This window comes from Aegilops tauschii, chromosome 7, assembly GCF_002575655.3.
Source record: "Aegilops tauschii subsp. strangulata cultivar AL8/78 chromosome 7, Aet v6.0, whole genome shotgun sequence".
Classification (NCBI taxonomy): Eukaryota; Viridiplantae; Streptophyta; class Magnoliopsida; order Poales; family Poaceae; genus Aegilops; species Aegilops tauschii.
The window spans coordinates 556,024,568-556,034,321 of record NC_053041.3 but is presented as its reverse complement, the minus strand read 5'-3'; the positions used below and the strand labels follow the sequence as shown (position 1 = coordinate 556,034,321).

General features: G+C 50.6%; 1 long non-coding RNA gene across 1 annotated transcript; it reads right to left on the bottom strand.

Annotated features, from left to right (window-relative positions):
* Positions 1 to 2,140: 2,140 nt before the first annotated feature.
* On the bottom strand, positions 2,141 to 5,473 carry LOC141027771 (uncharacterized). Its single transcript, XR_012189664.1, has 3 exons — positions 4,521 to 5,473; positions 3,638 to 3,727; positions 2,141 to 2,397 (listed from the first exon to the last, which is right to left on the bottom strand). It is a non-coding gene; the product is annotated as an uncharacterized lncRNA (long non-coding RNA).
* Between the last annotated feature and the right edge of the window lie 4,281 nt (positions 5,474 to 9,754).

The following is a 9,754-nucleotide window of genomic DNA, read 5'->3' as shown; positions in this document are numbered from 1 at the left end:
CTCCACAAAAGTGCCTTTCGGCCAGGAGACGTGGGACAGTTTACTCACCATGGCTCCTCCGCACTCCGCGTGCTGGCCATCCACCACCTTCGGCTTCACGTTGAAGACTTTGAGCCACAACCCGAAGTGGGGTTGGATGCGGAGGAAGGCCTCGCACACGACGATAAACGCCGAGATGTTGAGGAATGAATTCGGGGACAGATCGTGGAAATCTATCCCATAATAATACATCAGCCCGCGGACGAAGGGGTGGAGTGGAAACCCTAGTCCGCAGAAGAAATGAGGGAGGAATACCACCCTCTCGTTGGGCTTCGGCATGGGGACAACTTGCCCCTATGCTGGAAGACGGTGGGCGATTTCCTTTGCCAAGTACCCGGCCGCGTGAAGCTTAGTAATGTCCTTCTCCCTAACGGAGGAGACCATCCACTTACCCGGGCCTCCGGATCCGGACATGGTTGCAGTGCTAGCTCAAGCGGAAAGGAGATAAGAACTTGGGCGCTGGAGCTCGAGATTGGAAGGGCGGAGAAAGAGAGAAGGCGTGGGGGAAGAATGGAATTCTTATCCCCTTATAAAGGTAGTGAATGTCTCACGCCTCCCCATTCGCCTCGAAACTCGCCTATTCCCAAGGCCTGTGTAAACGACACGGTTGGGTTACCCACGCCCGCATTAATGAGAATCCCGCGATAAGGGGACGCGATCTCTGCTTCGACAAGACGTGCCAACGGAAGCCGTGTCTCAAAACACGAGGCGACAGACAAAAATGGTTCGAAATAATGAGCCAGGCAGGCGTGATGTCACATTACAAAAAGTTGTCAGCGGATTGGACTCGGGGAATATTGTACTCCCTACGACTATGTGTTTGGTATCCATGTTACACAGGTCCGGATATACCTACTACATCCGAAGACCATTCTGTAGCTCGGAAGAAGGGAACCCGCCTTGCAATGTTGAAGACGAATCTGCGCGCCGGACTCCTCGTCATTGAAGCCAGGTTCAGGGGCTACTGAGGGAGTCCTGGACTAAGGGGTCCTCGGGCGTCCGGCTTGTTAGCCATGGGCCGGACTGATGGGCCGTGAGGATGTGAAGACCGAAGACCGCACTCGTGTCCGGACGGGACTCTCCTTGGCATGGAAGGCAAGCTTGGCGATCAATCGTGTAGATTCTTTTGTATGTATCCGACTCCATGTAACCCTAGATCTCTCCGGTGTCTATATAAACCAGAGAGCGTAGTCCGGATAGGGGGAGACTCATTATCATAGTCATACAAGCTAGGCCTCTAGGGTTTAGCCCTTATGATCTTGTGGTAGATCAACTCTTGTAACACTCATATTCATCAAGATCAATCAAGTAGGAAGTAGGGTATTACCTCCATAGAGAGGGCCCGAACCTGGGTAAACATCGTGTCCCCTGTCTCCTGTTACCATCGACCTTAGACGCACAGTTCGGGACCCCCTACCTGAGATCAACCGGTTTTGACACCGACATCATCCGCGATCCTGAGACCAGCGAGTAGCCCCTCGTATTCAGCGGTGTTGTTTGTTGACCTCTCCCGGGGGAAGTGCATCTGGATCACGTACTTGAGGTGTTCTCCGATGGGCGCGACGAGCAACACGCCGGCACATGCACCTTGTAACGAGAAGGCTCCATCGAAGTACATAATCCAATGACTACTTGCCTCTTTGCCGGGAAGGGTGGTTTCTTGAACTTCTTCGTCGGGCGTGGATGTCCATTCTGCTATGAATTCTGCCAATGCTCTGCTCTTGATCGTCGAGGTGCTTTCAAATCTGAGCCCAAAGCTTGACAGCTCCACCGCCCACTCCACAATCCTCCCCATTGCATCTGGATTGTGCAAAATCCGTTGTAAAGGGAGGCGAGTGACGACGGTGATCTCGTGCGCTTGAAAATAATGACGCAGATTTCTCGAGGCCATAAGGAGGCCGAAAAGCAACTTCTGCATCCCAGAGTACCTTGACCTAGCCCCTTGCAAAAGGGAGCCGACAAAGTAGACCGGGTGCTTGTAACGCCCACGATGCGGCTATATCTCCCACGTGTCGAGGCACGACTTAGAGGCATAACCGCATTGTGGTTTTGTCGCAAGAAGGGTCATCTTCACACAATCCCATGTAATGAACAAGAAAGGGATAAAGAGTTGGCTTACAATCGCCACTTCACACAAGTACTTGAATAAATCATACATCATTCAGAGTACACACATAGTCCGACTACGGACAAATCCAAATGAAAAGAAGATAACCCCAAATGCTAGATCCCCGATCGTCCCAACTGGGCACCACTACCGATCATCCGGAAAAGAAACATAGTAACGACCAAGATCCTCATCGAACTCCCAACTGAGCTCGGTTGCATCACCTGCACTGGTATCTTCGGCACCTGCAACTGTTTGGTAGTAATATGTGAGCCACGAGGACTCAGCAATCCCATAACCATGGGTATCAAGACTAGCAAAGCTTAATGGGAATGGAATGGATAAGTGGTGAGGTTGCAGCAGCGGCTAAGCATGATATGGTGGCTAACTTACGAATACAAGAATAAGATGAGAAGGTACGCAAACGGTCGCAAACTAGTAATGATCAAGAAGTGATCCTGAAACTACTTACGTTCATACATAACTCAAACCATGTTCACTTCCCGGACTCCGCCGAGAAGAGACCATCATGGCTACACACGCGGTTGGTGCATTTTAATTAAGTCAAGTGTCAAGTTCTCTACAACCGGATATTAACAAATTCCCATCTGCCACATAACCGCGGGCACGACTCTCGAAAGTTTATACCTTGCAGGGGTGTCCCAACTTAGCCCATTATAAGCTCTCACGACCAACGAAGGATATTCCTTCTCCCGGGAAGACCCGATCAGCCTCGGAATCCCGGTTACAAGACATTTCGGCAATGGTAAAACAAGACCAGCAAGACCGCCCGAATGTGCCGACAAATCCCGATAGGAGCTGCACATATCTCGTTCTCAGGGCACACTGGATGAGTCAAGTTACGAGTAAAACCAACCCTCAAGTTTCCCCGAGGTGACCCCGCAGATTGCTCGGTTCAGACCAACACTTAGAGAAGCACTGGCCCCGGGGGATTAAAATAAAGATGACCCTTGGGTTGGCCTGCCCAAGGGAAGGTTATAGGATGTTAGGCAAATGTAAAACCAAAGTTGGGCCTTGTTGGAGAAATTTTATTCAAAGCGAACGGTCAAGGGGTTCCCATAAACCCAACCGCGTAAGGAACGCAAAATCAAGGAACATAACACCGGTATGACGGAAACTAGGGCGGCAAGAGTGGAACAAAACACCAGGCATAAGGCCGAGCCTTCCACCCTTTACCAAGTATATAAATGTATTAATTAAATAAGAGATATTGTGATATCCCATCATAATCTTGTTCCAACATGGAGCAATCTTCAACTTCACCTGCAACTAACAACGCTATAAGAGGGGCTGAGCAAAAGCGGTAACATAGCCAAACAACGGTTTGCTAGGAAGGGCGAAAAGGTTAGAGGCTGACATGGCAATTTGGGAGGCATGGTAAACAAGTGATAGGTAGCACAGCATAGCGATAGAACGAAGCAACTAGCATAGCAATGATAGTAGTGAGATCGAGGGTAACGATCATCTTGCCTGAAATCCCGCTAGGAAGAAGAACGAGTCCATGAAGTAGACGAACCAACGAAGTCGAACGAACTCCTCACAAACGCAACGTTACCGGAACTATCAAGGAGAAGCGCAACCGGAAAGAAGCAAACAACATGGTAAACAACCATCACATAAGCATGGCATGATGCAAAATCAAGTATGATGCATGCCCGGTTTAAAGAGGCATGGCATGGCAAAGTGCAACAAACAATACTACAAATTAAGTGGAGCTCAATATGCAACGAGTTGCATATTGCTGAAACACCACATCAATTATTTAGTTCGCTCTCGTTTAGGTACACAACAATATTAAATGTTGTTAAACATGGCAAGAGGTGAAACAAAATTAAACTAACTATTTAGGCAAGTTTAAATGAGGCCGGAAACAACAAACAACAATTCCAAAAAATCCCCATATGCATATTTAGAATTTGGTAATGTTCTGCCCTAAACCATATTTTAATGTTGTTAAGCAGTAAAACAAAGTGCACCAAGTTAATCTATGCATTTTTCTAGACAATTTACATATATAGTTTATTTAAATCGGAGCTATGGTTATTTAGTTATGAAATAAATCATTTTAGCATGGCATTCAAGCAAATTTAATCAAACAACATTTTAAACATTTTAAATATGGATGAAAGCAGCATATTATGAAACTAGATGAAATTCTAAGAATTTTACATATATAAATTATTTACATATGATGCATGATTGATTAGTTATTAAATGCATGAATAGCAAGGGTTTTTCTGCAAATCTGTAAATTCACTAGATAATTAGACAAATCGCTCCATGGAAAAAAACATGAGTCAGGCCGAATCTGGCTGGCCCACCTGAGGAGAAAAAAAATAGAGGGGTGCCTCACCCATGGGCTTCGGCCCATTTGTTGAGAGGCTTGGCAGGCCGGCGGATCTGGCGAAGAGGAGCTGGGCCTTGGCGCGATCGAACCAGGAGGTGGAGTTGGCGCGGTCAACGCTCGAGGCAGAGGAGGGGTCAATGCGCGGCAGCGCATTTCCTCGTTCAATGCAGGGGAAGCAGGGCAATGCAAGGAACTTGGCGCGGCAGGGCTTGAATGGAGACGACGGCGCGGATCCGGCGGGCACGAGCCGGAGCTAGCCGGATTCGGCAGCGGGGCAATGAACGGGCGGCGGTCATGGTGGTTCCCTATATGCGAGAGAGAGAGAGTGAGAGATGTGAGAGAGAGGGAAGCACGGGGAGGACGGGAGTGACAGGGGAGGAGACGAGCGGGACGAGGCCGGTCCTTGCCGTGGTCGCCTGCGGCGAGGTCGCCGGAGGGCGCGGGGGAAGGTGACTGCTTGGCGGCCAACAGGGTGCTCGAGCGGGACGAGCAGGCGAGCTCCTGCTCGTTGCAGAGGAAGCAGGCGGCGACGCTGGTTGGGGACGAGGAGGCCCTCGAGGCAGAGGCGCATGGGACTCGGGCAGCCGGCGGCTTGACTCTGGTGACGCGAGGCCGCCATGTGAGGGAGCTCGGGGGTGCGGGGACGAGGTGGCTCTGGATGGCGACGAGGCGGGGCTAGAGCTGCTGCGGGAGGAGTCCGGCAAGGAGCGGCTCTGGAGGCCTCAAGCACGAGGAGCGGGGCTGGCTGCTCTGGTTGGTGGGTGGCTGAAGGCAAGACGGCCGCGGGCGCCGGTTAGCTCGATGGGGAATTCAAGGGAGAGGAGGTGGTGGTTGGCTGGATCGATTGGATGGATCAGGCAAGACCCGAGGAAGGGGGAGACCAGGTGGGTGGATCGTGAGGGATACCGAGGGAGATGGTCAGTGGGTGGCGGCGGCGCGGAGGATTCGATGGATAGGACAGCTAGGGCTAGGGTTAGACTGCTTATATAGCAGGTAGGTAAAAGGAGGGAGGATTTGGATAATCGGATCGGGATCGGGCGGACGAAAAATACAGCTAGGGAACTCCAACTAAGAAAATGGAGATGTTTTATAGATGTTTAGGGATGATCCGGACCCATTGGTAACGACAGAGCGGGTCAGGTTCGGGACAACTTTCAGATGCGCGCGAGGGGTCTGAATAAAGAGGTCAGGTGGTTTGGCAAGAGGGAATTGAAAATCCGGTTGGTCTTGGAACGATCAACGAACGCAACGGAGAGAAGCGAGGAGCGGCAACTACGAGCGGATGCAAGTTTTAAGAAAACAATGACGATGTAATGCGAATGATGACATGAGATGAAATGCATGACATGAACAAAATGCAAAACGAAAGACAAAAACCCAACCACGAAGGAAATAACATATCACATAGCCGGAACTGGCAAGAGTTGGAGTTACAATTATGGAAAGTTACATCCGGGGTGTTCAAGTGCTGCACCATCTTCTTCTGCTCTACCTCGCTTGCCTGCGCAGGTGCCGTCTAGCCGGGATCGGGTCCCGTCGGGGACTCTCCCTCGCCGGGATAGGAGCCCGCCGGGTCCAGCCTTTCTCCTAAGGGCCTTGCCGTCGCTGTCGCCTCTTCCTCGACTTCTCTCTCTGCCACTAGTGCAGCACTGACCACTTGATTCGTCGCTGCCAGGTACAGCAGCAACGACTCTTGTGGCTTGGGCGCGACCAGTATTGGCGTAGAAGAGAGGTATCTCATTAAATCTTGCAATGCTGCCTCTGCCTCCGGGGTCCACTTCATTGGACCCGCCTTTTTCAAGATCTTGAAAAAGGGGAGGGCACGTTCATCAGACTTAGAGATGAACCTGCTCAGGGCGGCGAGACAGCCGGCAAGCTTCCGGACATCTTTGACCCGTCTCGGTGCCTCGATTTGCTCGATTGCTTTGATCTTGTCAGGATTAGCTTCGATCCCACGTTGAGACACAAAGAAACCAAGAAGCTTGCCGGACAAAAGCCGAACACGCATTTCTCTGGGTTGAGCTTGAGGTTGATCATGCGCAAGTTTGCAAAAGTTTCTTCCAAGTCTTGCACGAGCGTAACCTTGTCTTTTGTTTTGACCACTATGTCGTCCATGGAAGCTTCCATATTTCTATGGAGCCGAGGCTCAAAACCAATTTGTACTGCCCGAGTGAATGTTGAACCAGCGCTCTTCAACCCGAAAGGCATCCGTATAAAATAGTGTGTGCCACATGGGGTGATGAACACGGTTTTCTCTTCATCTTCCTTTGCCATAAAGATCTGATGATACCCTGAATAAGCATCAAGGAACGATAGCAGGTCGCACCCAGCAGTGGAGTCCACTATCTGATCGATACGTGGCAATGGAAAAGGATCTTTAGGACAGGCTTTATTGATATCGGTATAGTCGATACATAGCCTCCACTTCCCATTTGCCTTACGTACTACGACCGGATTGGCCAACCACGTCGGGTGGAGAACTCCCTTGAGCAAACATGTTGCTTCCAACTTCCTGATCTCCTCGACGATAAACTCTTGTTGTTCCAAAGATTGCTTTCTGACCTTCTGCTTCACGGGCCGTGCATGAGGGCAGACAGCAAGAGGGTGCACAATCACCTCCCTGGGAACGCCGGGGATGTCGGATGCTTGCCATGCAAACACATCAACATTCGCCCGCAGGAAGGCGACGAGCGCGCGTTCCTATTTACTGTCAAGGGTGGAGCTTATGACGAAAGCTCCGCCTGTGCCATCCTCCTTGACGGACACCTTCTTGGTTTTCAGCGGGGCCGCCTTGGACTTTTTGCTCTTACGGGTAGAGCTCTCTGGTATGTCTCCGGTGGAAACACAGCACTCCAAGGAGGTGTGTTTGCCGGAGAGGGTACAAGAGCCCTTGCCGGAGCCAGGAGTGTTGTCGACGGCCGAAGCCTTACTGGTCCTCTTCCCCGTGGCAGGAGCAGGTGCCTTGGCGGCAGAAGCTGCAACCGCCTCTCGGTAGAGCTGATCGGCGCAGATGAGTGCATCCTTCCTATCGCAGCCGACGGTGATGATGCTCATCGGGCCAGGAATCTTTGATTTGTTGTAGGCGTAGTGCGACGGCGCCATGAACTTGGCCAGCGCAAGGCGGCCAAGGATCCTGTTGCCATACATCAAAAACGATCCTCTCCATCCTGTAGTTGAGGTCGCCACCAAATGTGACTGGTAGCGTGACCTTTCCCTTGGGCTGACTCCTCCCCGGATTGATCCCTTGGAACGTGCCCATCTCCTCGAGGTCCTCATCGGGGATCTGCAGCCTCTTGACCACGTTGGGTGTGATCAAGTTAAGGCTGGCCCCACCGTCAACTAACATCTTTGTCACCTTGAGATTGCATATGGTTGGGGATACCAACAACGGCAAACACCCGACCGCAGTGGTGCGATCAGGGTGATCCTCGGCGTCGAAAATGATAGGCGTGTGGGACAACCTCAACGGCTTCCGGGCATCAACCATTGGCTCCGTTGCATTAATCTCATGCGCCCACTATTTCAGTTGGCGGTGGGAAGAATGCAGCAAAGCACATCCGTCGCCTTCTGGAACTCATGCTCGGTGGATTCATCGTCACCATCACGATCATCATCCTCCTCTTTCTTGTCGCGGCCTCGGGCAGGCCTCTCTTGCTGCTTTTCCTTGTTGCTGCGTCCTCCTTAGCCGCCACGTTTCTTGCCGGACCCTTCAACGCCTCCTTGGCCCTTCTCCTTGTCCCGTCTCTCGTACTCAGCCCTTTGCTTCTCCATCAGCAGCTCCACTTGGCGGCAGTTCTGGAGATCATGGCCCTTGGTGCGGTGAATCTTGCAGTACTTCTTGTTGGAGCCTTCTGACTTGCCGGCAGCTACCAAGACCCGGCAGGCGTCGCACCCGGCAACCTCCTTTCCGGGGTCATCGACCTTGGCCTTCTTGGCAGTGTCGGGGTCGCCAGATTCCTCAACGGCAAGCACGGTCTTGCCCTTATGCTTCCTGTTACGCCGCTGACCTTTCTTTGCTGCGGCGACAATGTCTTCATCTTCTAAATCACTTCCCACGTCGGCATCCTCGCCAGGGTACTTCCTTCCTTCCTCCGCTCGGGCACATCTGTCGGCCAGAACGTACAGCTCGGCAACATCCGCGACCTTGTTCATGGCCAACTCTTCACGCATCTTTCGATTACACACGTTTTGGTGAAACGCGCTGATGACGGCGGCAGGATGAACATCGGGGATGCTTGTCACACCCTAGCTAGTTCATGCATTAGAGTGTTTGCATCATGATTATTTTTCATTAGAAACTTGAAATGGGGATGACAGAACCCCCAGCACCCCTGAAACCAACTAGGGTTTACTAAAAATATTTACAATGAACCTGAAATGCCCTTCTAAAATGTTCATCATCTCTGCCTTGGTCTTAAACCACTGCCAAAAATGATGCACAAATTTCTAGGTCATCATAAGGTCACTGGATTAAATCATTAGTTATTTGAGTTTGGGCATTTAAATAATATAAAATATTTCAAATGCTCAAATAATCCCAAACCAAAATGTTCCATGTTGGATATATTCCAAACAGTGGCCATGTGTAGTTTGGTGATTTTTGAAGTTGCCTAAGTATTTTTAGAACAGCAACAAACTTACAGAAATAAAATAAAACAGAAAAAATGGGAAGGGGACTTACCTGGCCAAACCCACGCCCCAGCCCACCTGGCGGCCCAGCACTGTGCTGGCCCGTGCCAGCCAGCTGCTTCGTCCCCGCCAGGCAGGCATGGAGGTGACACCGACGATTTTTATGAAAGTCTTCAAAACATGGGAGTTTCAAAGACAAACAATAGAAATGAGCCTATTAAGATGCAGTGGAAGGTAGACTACACTAGACAAGCCATAGTCAAGCAAGTATGAAGCTGAAGTACGAAGACTAATAGCAGCTAGGTAGTAAGGATCAGGATGGAAGAGAGTATGAAGCCAATCAGAACAAGTAGTCACACAGTGAAGTCAAATAGATAATGTAAACATGCAATGACTTCTCGAAGACAAACTGTGAGTAAAGAAGAGTGAGAGATAGAACCAGTGGCTTGGAGATGACAATGATTTGTTCGACCAGTTCCAGTTGCCGTGACAACTGTACGTCTGGTTGGGGAGGCTGAGATTTAACTTAGAAGACTGTGTCTTCACCTTATTCCCCTTGAGCTAAGGACACCTAGTCCCCGCCCAATCACTCTGGTAAGTCTTCAAGGTAG